Source organism: Arvicanthis niloticus, chromosome 18 (genome assembly GCF_011762505.2).
Source record: "Arvicanthis niloticus isolate mArvNil1 chromosome 18, mArvNil1.pat.X, whole genome shotgun sequence".
NCBI classification, from domain to species: Eukaryota; Metazoa; Chordata; class Mammalia; order Rodentia; family Muridae; genus Arvicanthis; species Arvicanthis niloticus.
In genome coordinates, this window is record NC_047675.1 from 34,937,023 (window position 1) to 34,955,115 (window position 18,093).

Genomic DNA, 18,093 nt, shown 5'->3' on the forward strand with positions numbered 1-18,093 from the left:
CAAGGGCAGGGGAAAGAAAAGACATTTGGTTTCCGTTAGATGAACCCTGAATAGCACCCAGGCCGGCTGGGCTTTGGTAGACAGCTCAAGTACAGGCATGCTGGACATGGCTCTGTCTCCTATCCTTGGGCAACTAGGAAACCGAATGGCAGCCGCTGGCCAGGAATTGATTGAATTAATTGATATGCCAATAAGGGAGCTTGTTACATCCGCCATTGGTTAGGAGGCCAGCTAACAAGTCTCCTGATCAATGGCACCAATAAAGATTTCATCCATTAATGAGCGGCACGGTAATTAATGTTATCCATAAACCAATTAGCCTAGCTAGCTAACGCACAGAGATGAGCCCAGTGAGTGGCATCACAGAAAGCGGGCAGATAACTGCCCATGTGGCATAGTTTGGGTCTTCAGGAAGCTCCACGGAAGAGAGAGATCCTAGCCCTCTGGAGAATGTTCTAGATGGAGAGGGTAAGCATCTCTGCCCCTGGCAGAGCCAAGGCTGCCAGTTTGCAGAGCCCCAAACTGGAGTGCATCAGAGCCCCACACCTGTGGAGGCGGGGCCGGGTAGATGAACTTCTGTTCCTACCCTTGGACTGAACAGCCTTTCTACAGGAGTCTCCAAGGGGCTAGGTGTGTAATGGAATGACTGAGTCCCCAGGTCACTCTGGTCCCAGCTGGGTATGTTCTCCCCGGGGGATACCCCATCTGAAGCTCATAGTCACCCCCTGCGCTCCTGGAGGGCGAGCCATGCCTTCTTCTGGGAACCATGAGCGAGGTTGGTAAAGTAATTAACCTCCCCCAACCCCCATGTTTCATTAGGAAGAATTTTTTTATTTCTAAAAGAAAGGAGAAACAGATGATTTGAAGCCAGGCCCTTTCCCTTCCCCTGGTTTTCTGAAATGACATCAGTGGGGTGTTTGCCAAGCATAACCTGGCAGCCTGGCGGCTCTGCCTGACTGCCTGAGATTTCTGGGGACCGTGCAGCTCGCCAGCTCCAGCCGTGGCAGCATGCCAAGGTGACGTTCCGTGACTAAGCAGAAACAAGGGAGAGGGAGAGAGGGAGGAAGAAGGTATGTGTGGTTGGGGAGCCGGGGGGAGAGAGTGGGCTGGGCAGGGTGTGGCATGGGGAGCCGGGGAGCTAAGGAGGCATGTCGGGGGCATCAACTCAAGAGGCCGGATGTCAGGGGAGAACACTGGCAGGCCAGGGAGGGTTCCTTTGGCACTGCCTGGGGGTGCCGGTGGCACAGGGCAGCAGCCACAGATCCAGCCTGAGAGACTGCCGAATGAAGGGGTCCTGACTTCAGAGGGAACCAAATGAGCCAAGCACAGGAACAGCCCAGAGGGCCTGGCACTAGGAGGAGGTGGCTGTAGGAAAGCTTTTAGCAGCATCAGGCCTGGGGTTCTCTGCAAAGGAGGAGTTCGCTTTCGCGTTGTTAGGTATTGACCCTCAGAGACCCCTTGTGGATTCCCTAATTGAAAATTAATACTAGATCAATGCCATGAGCAATTTGCATATTGATCATAAACAACTTTGAAGGCACCGAGTGTGCGGTGAATCGATGAGGCTCCTGAATGGGCAGCGGAGGGTGCGCCTCCCAGTGCCGTGCACTCCGAGAAGGTTAATGATTTGGGAAGTCCCTAACTGCTCGGTGTGGGGATCAGCCCCCACGCCTCACAGCATCCACAAGAGCAATTAGAACCAGACCTAAGCAGTCGCCCCTCGGCCTCCTCTGCTCCCCATCCCCGAAGCCCAGAGGAGAGAACAGCTCTGCCGGGGTGTGATACAGGGGCAGGACAGAAGGGTTTTTTAGCAGTTGCCTTTTTTGGAGATGGATGAAGTCTTGGGGTAGTTTATTCTGGGAAATGCACTGTAAAAGGAAGGAGCCAAGTTAAGGCTCCAATAATGGTTCTGGCCCCTTCCCCAAACACAGTTTTGGTGAAATGAAATGGAGAGGGGGTGGAGCCTGGCTTTGGCGAGCCTCCCCTCTGGCTTTTGCTCAAGGAGGAAACCCACATTAGCTTTTCCTTTAAGCTGGGACAGAGTTGGCCCCGTCTTTGCTTCCTGTTCATTCAGCTTCCACTTTCTGGCGTCTGCCCCCCACCCCCCCCCCCGTGCCCTGTCATTTGCTCTCCCCCGAGGCATGCCTTCATGCCCTCGCTCTGGTTCTCAGCCTTGTCTTTCTGCCCTTGCTACATCCTTGGCAGGTCTGGAAGGGGCTCCCGAAGCTGGTCACTTTTACCTGACTGCCACTCCCTTCTCCCCAACCTGGTATGGCTCCAGGCCTTCTCCTGTCTTGGCTAGAGGAACAGTAGCAAGTTGGCTAACCCTGGTGAGAGCCACACACAACCTGAGGAGGATAGTGAGGGTAGAGGGGCTTTTTACCCAACCTGGCTATCCAGCCGTATCCCTGAGACACAGAAGAGGGAGGCCTGTGGAGCCGACCACAGAGAGGAGTGTGGGTTCACTGCAGCTCTTCTGTGCAGTGAGCTGAACAGTCGTACATCCACAATAGCCAGTGTGAGAAAACACAGTTCCCCACTCCAGCTCCGAATTTCTGTTGATTGTCCCCGAGTTCAATAAGGACTAATTCAGGGCCTCTGTGGAGGCTCCTGTTAGACTACAGGCAATACAGCTTTCGAGAAGGATGCACAAAGGATCCATCGTACGTGGTGGCTTACTTGTCTTCATGTCGTCACCCTCCCTGGCTCCTCTGCCTCCATCTTGAGTCCCATTCCCGTTCCTGGTGCTACCGTCTCTTGGCTGCCCAGATGCATGTTTTGGAGCCTGGTGTTCGTGTGACCGCTGCTGGTTTACCGGGTATCAAGATTACTACTGTCTCAGTGCTACACCACAGCCTATGGCAGGGGGTGGGTGGTAGCCCCCCTCCCCCATGCATTTCTTCACCTCAGAGCCAGCTTTATCATACTCACATATTTATAGGCATAAGGTAGCCTTTCTGTGGAGAACCCTTTTGGGGCCCTCCATGTGAAGAGGATGGCAACCAAGCCCAGATGCCATGGTAGTTAGGCCCAAGGTAGTGTGTGATCACAGGAAGATGTGAGGAGGAGGAAGAAGAAGAGGAGGAAGAGGAAGATCATGAACATACTGTGTGTTCAGAGACCCTGGCTCTGCAGTGGCCAACAACACCTGGCAGGCCTTGGCCTCCAGAGCCTCTGTGATTCTCGTCTTCAGTCATTGCTCTGGTAGCTGGCTAGCCCTTCCTTTATCTCTGCTTTCTGCATTGCAGGCCAGCCTCTGGAGCTCACACTTTCTGCTGTGAGGTCCAGACACACCTGCCACCCTCCCTAAGCCTCTCAGGTACTCTTTGGGTTCCCTTTGTCCCCCCCACACCCCTGTGGGGGGGTCATTTTCACTCATCTTTGCCACGATCCTTTGCTTAGCTACCTTCCTCTCCCTCCATCCATCCTGCTACCTCCCTGTTACCCAGTTGCCTCCCCTCCACAGCATGGCAACAGTCCCTGTGTTTTGTCTATTCACAGAGGTATTTTTCATGCCTAGGGTAGGTGCCACATGTGAACAACCAATGGGCTGACAACAGACAGCAGAAAAGTGTACTCCCCTGGGAAGCCCACAGTGGTGGTTATAAAACTTAACCAACCAATAGAAATATAACGCTTTGGCCCTGTCAGCCCCCAGCCTGTGACCTTCACCAGTCACTGAGCCTCTTTCAGCCTCATCTGTGGAACAGGACTGCAGATTGCATCACTTGAGCCAAGTGGGTGCCATGTGGCTCTCATGTCCCCTGTTGGGTTAAGCATACGTAATCTTGCTGGCCATGGGGCTGGTTCTCATGGTAGTGGTAAAAGACTGCACAGGCAGGAGAAAGGGAGCGGGCGGATCACCGTCACTGGGTCAACCCCCATGTGTCCAGCTGCTTGTATCCTCCACCCCGCAATTAAAGCATTTGTGACCAGATCAGAGAAAATGTCCACGGGGGCAGAAGGCTCCGTGGACAGGCGGGGTGGGTGGTGACTTGCAAGGGGCCAGGTGAAGACCCTGTGTGGCTTGGCTGGGCTGGGCGCGGCTTCAGCCCCTGCCAGCCCAGCAGACGTCTCTGTGCATGCGATTACCTCATTGTGGAGCCTTTCATTGACTTGGCTGCACCATGCTGATGAACTGAGACTGAGGACAAGAGCTCGTAATTGAGGGAAATAAATTCCCATCACAGGCCTGTCTGCAGCCAGGAGTAAGGACACACTGCATGGGTCTGCACAGTGATGGGGTGGACATGCAGGTGTTTGTGTGGGTACAAAGATAGCCTCCCTCCCGCCCCCTTCCAGCCTGCACAGCCATTGGGTACTGGTCAGAAGAAGGATGCAGAGGTCTGTGGTCCTGCCTATGTCTCCCACTTGATGCTTTGTTTCCAGGAGGAAGTCTCATGTGTGTTTGCACACTGACGTCTTTCCATGCACCTGCAGGTCAAGCACCTACCATGGCCTCCCTCTCTGTTCTCCACACCTGTGTTGTCTGTCACTTGCTCCATCTCTCTGTACGCCCGCTCACCTTCAGCTCTGTGCCCCTCAGGTCTCCCTCTTTCTCTGAAGCCACTGAAGGGAAGCACCCCGTTGGCCCGCCTTGCTCAGTAGAAGTTGTGTTTTGAAATGAGGCTAGGCATGAGCAGGGTCGCTTTCTCAGTCATTCATCCGTCTGCAGCCGATTCAACAAAGAACTAGGCCTGAAAATACTCACCACAGGAACCCTTAAAAAGATCTTTAGACAAAGACTTTAGGATCCGAGGGCTAGAGAGGTGGCCCAGTGGGCAAAATGCTTGCCATGCAAACCCGAGCACGGGTGTAAGAAATGGGGTTAAAGTGAGGTGCTGAGGCATGTACCCCTATTCCTGGTGCTAAGGAGGCAGTGGCAGGAGCAGAAAGATCTCTGGGTCTGGAGGCGAGCTCTAATTTCAGAGAGAGGCCATGTCTTTAAAAAAGAGAGAGAGAGAGAGAGAGAGAGAGAGAGAGAGAGAGAGAGAGAGAGAGAGAGAGAGAGAGAGAGAGAGAGGTGGAAAAACTATTGAAGAAGATGCTAGCTAGACAGTGACTTTGGCTTCCACATGTTCACATGCAGTTGTACCCTCCACACCGCCATGATCCACACAGACAGACACATAAAAGGAATCAAGGGACCAGAACTGTTTAGCAGAAAGCTGAACCAAAAAGTCCCACGAGCAGCCACCCAGTTTAACACACTCGACCATCTCACGACCACAGATTTCCTAAGATCGGCAGCATAGGCCACCAGCCAGTCTCCAAGGTTGGTCGTTCCAAATCAGTTGTTTAGTTTACAGCGAAGAGACTCCCCTCCGATGCTGTCTGGGCCGTAAGAGACGTTTCCTGGAATGCACAGCCCATGTGCTGCCTACATAATGGCCAGGCCAGGGAGGAAGGTTGCCTCAGTTACAAAGAAGCACGGCGGTGCCGAAGAGAAAAGGAGAGCCCTCACTTGACACCCTCTGACCCCAGCTGGTGAAGTTGAATGCTGGAGAGGCAGGGCTGAAATTGCAGTCACTTTAGATTATTTGGAGTGAGGAGAGGCAGGGAAAAAAGGGTCTGTTGACTACAGGAAGCTGAATTCTTCCCCCACTGAAAAGCTTATTAGTGGAAGGGGAAAAACAATTACTTGACTTTGCCGAGCTCTCTGCGGCTAGGACTCGGGCCTGTGACAGCAACCCTGTCACCTGAAGCCTTGGACTTGTACACCCAGATCTAGAATGCTTCTGGGGTCCACCCTTCCTGAAAAGATCACGGGGACATGAAAAGGGGAAGGGGGGCAGTGCAAGCATTATTGTCCTTTGTCTTGGCTTAAAGCCTGGTAAGTTTCTGGCTTAAATGATATCTGGGATGTCATTTTACCAGGGGCCAGAGAATGAGCAGTATACTATTGGCCTAGAAACTGGAGTATCAGGGTGTTAGGGACCAGTCCTGTTTTACAGTGCAGGCTTTTGGTTTTGTTTCTGGTGAACTTGGTTCTTGCTCTTGCTTGTTGTCTCTTCTCTGAAAACACTGAGAAGAGTCAGATATTGCCTAGCCACAGGCCGGAGACTCCCTATCTCCATGGGGCTCGATCCACAAGGGGAGCAAGGTGCCAGCCGCCTTGGTTAGTCACGTGACCCTTGCTTGACTCAAGCACTTTCTCCTCCTCCCATTTATGGCCCTCATCCTCCTGCGGGCTCCCTGTGAACCATCCATCTCTGAGCCTATCTCTTGTAGTCACCTCCTCTAAACAGAATTCCTCCACAGGCCCATGCAGGGCCCTCAGGTGACCGGGTTTCTGCAAACTGTCCTTTCCTCCAACGTCTTATGCTCATGTAACACATGTCTTCTCCATTGGACTACCCTGCTCCTTTACTCTGTTTGAATTTTCTAAATGGGAAAGAAATCTCTGAGTTTACACACACACACACACACACATACACACACACACACACACACACACACGCACACACGCGCGCACACGCGCGCACACACACAACTACGGCTTCCTACATTCTACACAGAGACTTCTTCCGCCCAGCAGCTCGTCTTCTCTGCGGTCTCTTCAACCTTCCCACTCTTTCTCGAAGGCCGGTTACCTTCTCTCAGGACAGTTCCTGTCTCTGACTCTTCACCAAGTCCTCTAGTTGCTATGTCCATCCATAGATTAGCACCTTCCAGAGAGAAATTGGTACGCTTTCTTTATTATAGCATATACTTAATTGAAAACATTTTTAATTTGTGTGTGTGTGTGTGTGTGTGTGTGTGTGTGTGTGTGTGTGTGTGTGTGTACCATGTGCATACAGCACCCATGGAGGCCAGAAGAGGGCATTGGATCCCCAGAACTGGAGTCACAAGCATTTGTTTATCTCCATGTGGGTGCTGGGAACCAAACCCCAGTCCTCAGAGCAGTTGGTGGTTGCACCAACTGAGCCATCTCTCCAGCACCACCAGTATTCCTAATTTTAAGATATACTCTCCTCTAGTTTTTCCTTCACTGGCTAGTGTCCCCTCCCCATCTCTTTCCACTGAGAGGCGGTGCTGGGTATGTGTGCGGGGGTAGGTAACTTCCCTTGTCCACTTGGGAACTGTCTTTCCCTGATGTTGCATTGAACGAAGCCTTGCCTTTTTTATTTATTTTTTTTCTTTTTTTCTTTTTTTAAAATTTTTTTCCCAATCTGCTTTTATACCATTTTAATTGCAAGCAAGTATTAAGGTAAGTTCTACGTTGAGGGTCTAGCAATACAATAGATGCAAATAGTCAAGGAACAAGCAAGACAATAAACATAAAGAGTCAAAGAACAAGCAAGGCAGTAAACTAATTCCCATGATCACTCCCATGATCACTGTTTCTAAGGGCTTATCAGGATGGCCAAAATATCTGAGCGTACTTTGACTTCTTAAAAATTCCCTTTCTACCTACAAGTCCATGCCAGACCTTGAAGCATATCTTTCCCTTGGTCTGCAGTCTCTTTCCCTTATTCTCTTTGTGCTAAGGGTCCATCTTCCACTTGGAAAAAGTGAGGAGGATCCCATGTGAGATATTTCCCCATTGCTAGAGTTCTAGAACTCTAGAACCAGTTTCAGCACATACACAGAAGGATCTCAACACCCCAAGTTAGTGATTGAAAGGGAATTCTGTGCTCCAAACTGCCATAGATCAGTCACACGTGAGTTTAGTACTAGTTCTTTGTCACAAACCTATACTTTTCCTCCCAAATCATCCTGCATCTCATGGCCATCTTTTGTCTTTGTGGCAGAGTATTCAGCCTTCCGGTGCCCTGCCCCCACCATTGTAGCACATAGGTGTAAGCCTCCATATTGGCTAACACCTACTGTAGTGTTGGCCATGGTTGAGGGTCGCTGCTCTTCATAGCTGCGCTGAGATATGTGTGTGGGTTGGGGACTACAATGGGATCCGTTGCTTTTCGAGGACGCCAAGGCCGCCCCTAGACCCCATGGACTCTCTAGAGGAGTATAAACCCATCGCAGAGCTAGAATCTTAAGGTGTGATTTAAAGCACAGTGACTCGGGGGAGACCAGAGAGGAGCCGTTGTAGTAACATTTCTGTGAAAGAAGGCATGGGTGTGGGACCATTTTGTTAAACCCTGGAAAATACTGTTCTATTGCATTGATCCAAATCGACAGAACAAGGCAAAGACAGAGAGGCTTTGCATAGATCCTGTCAGCATGGCTTTCCAAGATCCTCCACAGGGGGAGGAGGAGGAAGAGGAAGAGGAGGAAGAGGAGGAGGAGGAAGAGGAGGAGGAGGAGGAGGAGGAGGAGGAGGAGGAGGAGGAGGAGGAGGAGGAGAAGGCGGCAAGAATTTTCTCCCTTCAGTATAGAAGAACTGCACAAGGTGCTATATCAGTGACAATTTAACCATCCCATCTGCTTGTCCCAACCATGAGTATAGGAAAAGCTCTTGAGCCAGAAAATGTTTGGCTTGTCCCCTGCACCTCAGTGTCCCCTGCACCACTTTAGCTTTCTCAGAAGTCCGTGACGGAAACGTGTTGCTCTCAATGCCTGTCTGAGACTAGAGACCTGATGGTTTAGGAGACTGGCCTGGGTTTTGACTTTGTGCGTGGCAGTGTGTCTTCAAACATCAGGTGTGGCTGTAAGATTTCTTCCCAGAGCTGGCCGCTTTGCTTGGATCAGGCAGTGTGCATAGGTATTTTAAGATTCTCTAGGCATGTGGAGAATGGAAGTGTGTTCTAGGTTACCTCCAGGGGTTCTACCTGTATCTGGCATTGCATCGTGACACCCACTGACAGCCCCCCACCACCCTCCAGCCCAGCCCCTTTGTACATACTTGGGCCTGCCCAAGAAAGGGCAGCAAGTTTAGCCAGTGTTTCTCTGGGTGAAATGGCACTGAAGTTAGCCCGACTTCTGTTCTGCCAGATTTGGTTTGGCAAGAGTAAGCCTTTGTTTGTGCTTTGTTTTTATGAATCAGCTTGTTTCACCAGCTGCGCGTGTAAGTGCCTCATGAGCCGGCAGAAGCAGCTCACTGACAGTCAGTGCCTCTCTGCCCTGCCATCCACTGGCGGAAGTAAGAGTATTTCTGTCTGAGGTCTGTGCTTCATGGGGGCAAGGCTGCTTTCTGAATGGTCACCTTCCTCAAACATGAAGGTCTTAAAGAGTCAGGTGACAACCAAGCTGGGAATCCAGGCCCGCCACTTATGTGCCATGTGACACAAATTCTTTAGTCAGGGTTCTGCTTTTTCTCCATTTGTACAGTCTGTTTCGAAGGCCAGAAACAAAAAAACGGCTACCTGCTTCTCCGTTAATTTGCCTTTAAAAAAATACCTTAAAAAAAAATCCATAGCTCACTTGGGCATTGTCAAGTCTTGCCTTCCCCAGTCTTGTAAACACCCGGGGTCTGCATGGCAGCTACTGCCCTCCCTTCCCCTGTCCTGGTTCCTGTATGCACTGCATCCATCAACGCTGCTGTTCCCGTCAGGAGAGCCATCCCTCAAGGTTCTTGCGCTTGCCCATTAGGTTCTAATCACCTCTCTTTAATACCATTTCTGGTCCATCCTGTTCATTTCCCATTCACCTTCATTTGTACATAGATTCCCAAGTCAGCTCCCAGCCTCCCCGCCCCCACACCTTTTTGCAGTAAGTATAAGATCTCCAGTAAGTCAGTTTTGACTCTGAAGGGCATACCAGTCTTCTATAATGGAAAACACTGGGTGTGGGGTCTGTGTGTGTGTGTGTGTGTGCGCGCACGCGTGCGCGTGCATTTGTGCCCGATTGCTTTAATTTACTCCATCACTCGTGTGTTTATCTATCTTGTCTTCTCCCCTTCAACTGTGGAGGCTCGGCAGTGTTTATTTGAAGCAGGGTGTTATTGAAAGACAGATGCTGTAGGAACTGCTCAGGCCTCACACCTGGAATGTTAAAAAGCTCTCAGGCAGGTCTTTTCTGTTGAAAAATGTCCCTTTCTTCAGTCGGGGGAGGGGAGGGGGTTGGGGGACAGGCAGGAAAGAACCAGTACCCATCCATGAAGCTCCCATCTGCAGCCCTCGTGTGGCCATGCATCCCTAATTCTGACTGCTCCCTTCTCCCCACCACCCCCCCAAGCCCCTCCAGATATTTTAAGTCTGTGAAATGATCTGGTCTCATGAGTGAGTGTGTGAAGTCTCTTTTCTCCCCACCATCCAGAGCCTCTCTCTCCCTCAGTTCCAGGGACCCTCCCCTCACCATTGGCATGTTCTGCAGACTTTCAACCCCCTGCCTCCACCCTCTCTTCCCAAGTAGCATCCAGAGTTGGAATCAGTATTTTCTCCCAACAACTTTGTTTTTAATTGGCTGGAGAGGGGCCCTGTGCTTGGTATCCAGGGCCTTGTGTTTTCCACGCCTCTGTTTTTCCAGAATATTCTAGTTTGGTGTGAGGTCCAACTGTGCAAAATGCTGTTTAATAGAAAGGGGAGCAGGGGAAAGGTCCGTGTCAAGATGGATTTGTTAGATCATGTTTTAAACAAAGTACAATTGAAGGTAAGGGTTTGGTTTTTTGTTTTGTTTTTGTTTCGTGTGTTTTTTTTTTTTTTTTTTTTTTTTCCTAAAAGAAAGGGAAAACACCCTGCAAATCCACTGAGCTCCCAGAGAGCTCACCTCCTTTGTTGAGGCACTGACATTGAAGTGTAATTTTTCATGGTTATTTGGACTGGAAAATGGGGGTGGGGGGGAGAAAGAGAGAGATGGGTCTGCGATTATTTCCCATAAATGACAACACAATCACATCACGCTCTGCTACAAACATGCTCGGGGAATTTGCCTTTTTTTTTTTTTTTTTTTTAACATTTCACGTGTGAAAGTTGCAGCAGCCGAGCATCGTCATAGGAAGCCCAGGGACACTCATCTCTGCTGAACTCGGTTTCTTCCTGAGTCCTGGGCCGTGGCTTCGCCCCTTACTTAGAGTGCTTTCTAAAACCCCTTTCCAGAGCTGGGTTTGTATTTTACAGACTGGAACTCACACCTCTCAGTTATTCTATTTTATTTCCCTTGAAACCTTCCCATGAATAGCCACCAGGCGAGTCGGTAACACATCCGTTCCGAAGCGCTTTGTCCCCGCTCAGCTGCTTTTATCCTTTTCTGGGATTTCTGCAGGGGGCAGCCCAGGTGCTTCTGCTGAGCACACAGATAAATGGGACCTGGTGCAGTGCGGGCTTTAGGCGTTTCCTCCCTTTTCTCCTCTCTTGACCCCCACCCACCCCCTTAATTCTAGTGTGGTTTTGACAAACTGTTCAAATGACCAAGTGCCCTTGCCTGGGAGAGGAAAATGGCAGCGAGCATCCCGGACACACAATGGTAGCATTCTTAGCTCTGTTCAGTGTTGCTCCCGCAGGAGGGACAGCTCAGAGAGGGGACTTTTCTCTGCAAGGCCACAGGCTCCAGACCCACACAGGCTCTGTCCTGTGACTGCTCCAGTCTGAAGTGAAGTCAGTCTGAAGGCACAGAGCCTCCCCGAGCTGCTTCTGGCCGCAGGATCCCCATCTTTCTTTCTTCTGTAAACATCGGCAGGCTCCACAGATATACAAAAGCATAAATGGTCTCCATCCCCCAATTAGTCTTTTTTTAATAGTATCCAGAGTTACCTTCCCAGCGTTGATTCTCCCAGCCCAGTGCCAAAGGTAGGTCGGTGGGATGGGGGTAAGAAAAGAGGTCAGGGCGGTAGCGACAAGGAGGCTGAGTCCCTTCCTTGTCTACCTTCCACAGAGCTTTTCTGAGAGGCCCTTGGGAGGATGGTAGCTCTGTACCTAGACCTTTAAAGTGCCATCTGGAAATCCAGGGGTAGCTGCCAGGTGTCTTGGCTGACTGAGCACCTCACAGAGCAGAGGATTCCCCAGTCAAAGGTCACTTCAAAGACCCCCGTGAGAAGCAGCCTCTCATCAGAGAGTAGACACACATCTGATCCTATTGTGATCTCCCTGGCCCTTTCCACAACCATGCCCTCGTGGCTTCTTCCGGTGGGCTGGGATATGTGGGTAAACGGCATCTCCGAGAAGGCGGTTTTTGTATAAACTGTCTGCCGTGAGTCTGACCTATTCTTCCTCTTCCTTTCCCATTCCTAAGCACCAAGGTGAGAAATTTTCCTGTAGGCATACAACCCTGACAGTCCTCCCAGCTGGTAGAGGGCAGTCCTCACAAACCTAGCAGAGCATAACACACACACACACACACACACACACACACACACACACACACACACACACACATGCTCTCGCGCGCCTGAGCATTCCATAGTGCTATTTTCCTTGATGGATCTATAAGAAGTATAAAACGGCACGGATACAGTTGATCAGCAGCTTAAAAAGTAAAAAAAAAATCCAGGTAACTGCTACCAGGTAGATGTGTAAACACCCTTTTCTTTGAGCGTGGGTGAGGATATGTACACTGTGAGTAGCTGAGGAGAAGAGATGGTAAGATGCCAATTTATATCTGTGGTGGGCAAGCCACATGACCTCAGGGAGCCGTCTTGGAGCTGAGGAGTTTTTACCCAGAGTCCTCATTGTTCTAAGTTGCCTCATAGGCAGCTTCCAGCTGGACTGTCTGGGATGGATGGAAGTCAGTGTGTAAGGGCCAAGAGGCCGTATTTGGGAATGTTAGGTGGCTTCATGCAGAATCAGGGTGTGATTGTGTGGTACAGACACAGCAGCTCAGGGGTCTTAGAGAGTTACCTACTGTAATGTCTTTGGTCACCTCTCAGGGAAGGTGTCTAAATGTGTGGGAGGAGTTGGGTGGGGGTTGGGGAATATGTTTTGCCTTTATAGTAGCAGCTAGCTAGCATCATTACCATTAGCTTGGAGGGAGAAGACAAGGACCGGAAGGAACAAGCTAGGAACAGAGCAACTGTCTGTCTGTCCATCTGCACCGCGCATCACAGACAGCCCATTACAAGTTTCTGTTGCAACAGAATTTTAACACGGGATTTTATTTGAGGCACGTGGTCTGATATAGACCTTACTAAATCATGCCATGGGATTTGACCTCTTTTGCAACATAAAGCATGCACACTCTGTATAATGTCTGTACCCAGTAGAGGTTTCCCATTAATAAGAAAGTGCCAAGGGGATTGAATACACTAGGCTGTTTCCTCACCTTGCCTTCTTGCCAACGGAGCCTGAAGGAACAGAAGTGATTGGCTGGAGGCATATAGCACGTGAGTCCTGGAGTCCAAGGCCTCCACCAGAGGAAGAGGGAGAGAGACAAAGCAGAGCCTCCTGCTACCCTCCACAGAGGCTACCCTCCACAGAGGCCACCCTCCGTGGCACTCCCGCTGGTCAGAGTGTGTGAGGTGCTTCCCACCTGCCTGGTTGGTCTTTCCTTGGGTTAATTAGGTTGCAAACGGGAGAAAGACAAAGCTTTAACCCTGCCTTCAAAGTAAGCAGGTTGGTTATTTTGTTTTTCAAAGAAGAGGTCCCGTGTACAATTAAAACTTGTTTCTGGTAAACCTCATTCCAGGAAGGATGGGCTTTTAACAAAGGCTTCTGACAGCTGCAGGCTATTTCATTTTTTTTAATGCCGAATGAAAAATCAATACATTTTTCTGGGTTATACATATTCAGAACAGGCCTGATATTTCCATTATAATGGAAAGCGGGCGTCTGCTCACCTCGCCCGCCTGTCAGAGCTGCACCATCACATTTTCCAAGCCACTGCTAAATATTTCAAACCTGATTTGATTGTGGTTCATGACAGCTAATGTTTCTCAGCTCTTGAGCCTGCCGACAGGCAAACCCACTTTATCCCCCTCCGCCGCGCACCCCCCCCCCCAGCCCCCATAAAAGAGAATGAACAATTTCATTCTTCGGGGATCACAGATTGGTGTGTTATTTAAGTAACACGTTCGTGTGAGAGCCTTGGGTACAGACACCCTGATTCTTAGGAGGATTTCCAAATTTCTATCATATCGAGGCGCGGTGGGGGCTTTGTCAGGTTTGAATTAATCTACATTATCCTGTTAAGAGTTAGAAACAGAGGGATTAGTCTTAATCATTGATTGACTCCCCTTTCCTTCAAGCCTGTGAGCAATTTGTAAAATACCCCCAATGGACACATCACTCGACCCATTATTGGGGGGGGGGGTACTTTTTTTTCTAAAACTGGAACACATTCGTGGGTGACATATTTGGGGAGCATATACCATGGATTGGTTGTGTTTCCTGGGTTTGCCTTCTGCCTTGTTACTCCCTTCACACACCAAATTCCAGGATGGTCATACAACTCATACAAATCCCCACAGGACTGCAGCTGACAGACTTACCTCCTTTGGGAGAAGTCTCGGGCTAGGGGACTCTTGTCACCTTGATCAGGAGGCAGGAGAGAACGGTTTGCATCTGTGCAGAGCAAAGCTATGTGTGTGGGGGTGTTTTGTTTTGTTTTGTTTTCTAGCTCTGTGCTGCTATGTGTCCTCAACCCCCCCCCCCCCAGACTGCTGCTTTTAGGGTCACCTGAGGGCTCTGCCCTTCACGTCACCAGGAGCTGAGAGTGAATAGAGCAGGCTGGGGTGGTCCAGCCCTAATAAGGGAAGTAAGGAGGTCTCTGCATCTCTGTCCTAAGCCATCTTTTACTCAGCAGTGGAAGGCAGATGGTAGACCATCTGGAAGACCATGCTGGTTTTCATGATTTCCTTGCGTCTCTGGGCTGTGGGACAGTTCCATTGGTAGGATGCTCAGGCATGGTGCCGATTTTCATCCCCAGTGAAGCATATGCCTGGAGTGGTAGCTTGCTGTATGTATGTATGCGTGTATGTGTGTATGTATGTAATCCCAGCACATGGGAGGTGGAGGCATTAGACTGTACGATTAATATCCTCCACTTCACAGTAAATCTGAGGCCAGCCTGAGACTCAGGTCAAAAAAAAAGAAAGTTTACCCTTCTCAGTTTGGCATGAAAACATGTAAGATTAAGAGGAGTTACCCTAACTTGAAGGTCAGGGTTGGCCATGCAGGTTCGAGGTAGGTCCCTGCAGGGTTTTAGAGGCTCCTCCCCTGGTATCTTCTCCAAACCCAGAATTAATTGTATGAGGTGCAGGGGCTTGCTGGCTTCATTGCAGGTGACCTCCTTGCTCAGGTCTGCCACAGTCATGACAAAGGGTCTCTGCCGTGCTCCAGTTAGGATGTGAAACATCATTTCTTGAGAGTGCCGGGACTGCTGTGAGTGTTGGCTGGAGGCAGAGCAACCTGTTCCCCTGAGCAAAGGACAGAATTTTCTAGATAAAACCCATGGCCAAGCCCACATCATCGGTTGTTCGCACCATCTGTCGGTAGTTGACATTACAGAAAGAAAAACAGAAACTTGGCTCCTGGGGTGCCCCCCCCCCCAGTTGCCGCTACTCAGGGCTAGAATGTGTAATTCATGATCTGTGAGGAAAACTGCCTCTCCATCCCATGCTCTGTCAGTGTGCAAGTATCCAACATTCAGCCCCAGGGAGGACTGGGACTAGCAAGCTGCCCCAGCTCAGTGGCCAGGCTCTGGCTCAGAGCCAGATGCTGTTGCACCCCTGGCCACCACACATGAGAGGGGCCGGGATACCAACACTTCCTCACGGGTGCCCAAGCCTGGCCTTTGGTGAGAAAGCTTTCGTGACATTTCTGGGACCAGTAAAGACACACCCTGTCTGCAAAGGCTCACAAGCCCGAGCTGTCCAGACAGATTTGCAGTCTGCATCCTTTTTTTTTTTTTTTTTTTTTTTTTTTTTAAATCATTTCTCTACCTTTATTGGTATTCAGCTCTCACGGTTTTCCGGTTACTGTCAGCCGGGGCTTTCATCCATTTTAAAGAGCCTTTACCCCCTCTCGATGTTGATGATGATGGTTTAAAGACAGATGGTGTAACTGCTTATGAATGTTCTATTTTATTTCCCCAGGACTAGACCATTCTCTTGGAGACATATATTGTTTCCACATGCTCAGGTTCGGCAGCCCAGACTTGTCTGCCTCCTAGCCAGCTGCCCTCCAGGCCTTGCCATGCAGAGGGCGACACCTGTAGGTCATGGGTGGAACTGCAAGGACTCTTCTATTTGGCTAAATGAGACCCAGTTTTTTGGTTTTTTTGTTTTGTTTTGTTTTTGGTTGTTGTTTGTTTTGTTTTTTTAAAGAGATAGGGGTGAGGTTGCTGATCCCCTGTAAAAGGAGCTGGCTTGACCAGAAGTTCCTTAATTGTTCTTTTTAGGGCTCACAGCATTCTCTTAGTTTATAAGTCACAGATGATAAAGCAAAGCCTAGAAACTCAAGAAAAATGGGTTTACACATCTTGAAGAAAAATTAATAATAATAATAATAATAATAATATCCTAAAGTAACCTCTTTTAACCACCACCACCACCTTCTTGAAACGTGTTGGCCTTTGCTTTCTGTTTGCATAGAACAAGGAAGCTAGACAAGGCTCAGGCAGGCCCAGAGCGAGGGTTCTGGGAGTAGTCACTCACCTCCTTCCTGTGTTTTTTGTCATGTATTCCTGCCTCCGTAATCCGCCCACACTTGGCCATCTCTGCCTCCTAAATAGAATTGCTTAACGGCTCCAAACTCTGCTCTAGCAGCCGTGGGTGCTGGCCTTGACTCTGGTGGCCTGGTGGGCATTTACCTCCTGTACTGAGAGACACCTTGACACACTGTAAGAGCCAGAGCATCTCCGTCTGAGGCGGTCACGGGTGTGTGTGCCAGAGAGAGCTGCCCATGGAGCCATCTCTCGGCCTAATCTCACTTAGGCACACCAATACTGCGCCTGATTTGTGTCATGGAGCATATTTAAGATGCCCAGCTAGTGTGCATATCCCCAACTTAATACTTACCACTGGTATCGCTGTTAAAGATGAATTTTTATTAAAAAAAAAAAAAAAGCCTAAAATACACAGGCCACATCTTTCCCCCACCCACTCCCAGATATAAGATGGCATGTGTATCTTTTGGTACATCTGGCTCGTCTTTCTCATGCTTAAGCCTTTCCTCCCCCTTTACAAGGTCGTTTATGCTGTTAAGATTGAGCTGTATGTCTGATGAATGTCAGGCCATGAGTGCCTGTTTTTGGTCTGTTCAAACTAAGGGTAAGGTCAGGAGACTCAGCGTTAACTTTGTGGTGCAGTGAGCCAAAAAGACACACAGGAACACTAGAGTGAGCGAGCCCCGAGGTCAGATTGAGCAAGCAGTGCCCAGGGCATTGCCTCTGGGGCTCTCTGCTGTTGGGAAGAAAGAAAGACCATTCTTCATCCTTGGAGTTCATTTTTTTCCTGGCCATTGATATCCTACCATCTTTCTAGAAGAATTAGGAAAGCACAAATCTAGAATGTTCCTTTTTGGCCTTCAGTGTTTTGGAAACCCCTACAGATCAACTCCCTGTGACTGATTTGACTCCTGTGGGATAGAATTTAGAGGCTCTTTTGATGGAAGTTCTGAGGGCATAACCCCTGAATTCTTTTAAAGTAGGACTGAGGCCAGCCTGGGCCACAGTGTAAGACCTCTGTCCCCAAAACAAACAAAAATGTGGGCTTGTGGTTGGAAGGAAATTTCTATGGTGGTGTTGGCTAGAACCCTAGTCCAGGGTTCTAAATTGTTTCCCAGGTTTGGCTCCTGCTGAGTCTGGTCTGGGCTTCCTGTGAAGGGTGTGGGAGTGTGTGTGTATTCTTGAGCTTCTGAATCCAGAGAGGTGTGCTCTTCAGAGTTTCCTCATCATGTCAAGTGATTACCACTTTGGTTCCTTCACTTTACTCTTTAAAAAATTAGTATTGCGTTTGTATGACATAACCTGCATTGAGCCCCTGTGTCACGCACGGCCCATGTATGGAGGTTAGGGAACAAATTTAAGGGGTTGGTTCTCTCCTATCTTTATTGGGAATCACCAGGTTGGCAGAGTTTCTCACAGAGCCACCCTGCAGTCCCCTGTTCTTCCTCTGAACTCCCTTTTATTAAAGGTGTGCTTGGGTTAATGATCCAGCTGGCCAGAGGAACAGAGAGACCAATCCCCAGCCAATACCCTAAGAGTCTTTCTTTCTCCTTAACTCAGGCAGACACCATCCGGCCTACTTTTAGACATAGTGGTTCTGCTGTACATTTTCACCCCTCCTATTTGGCTTCTAGTACCCCCTATGCCCACAAACCA

General features: G+C 49.6%; 1 protein-coding gene across 4 annotated transcripts in view; it reads left to right on the forward strand.

Moving 5' to 3' along the window:
* Zfhx3 (zinc finger homeobox 3) overlaps positions 1 to 18,093 on the forward strand; it is a 255,867-nt gene that overhangs the window by 190,505 nt on the left and 47,269 nt on the right. The window lies entirely within an intron of this gene.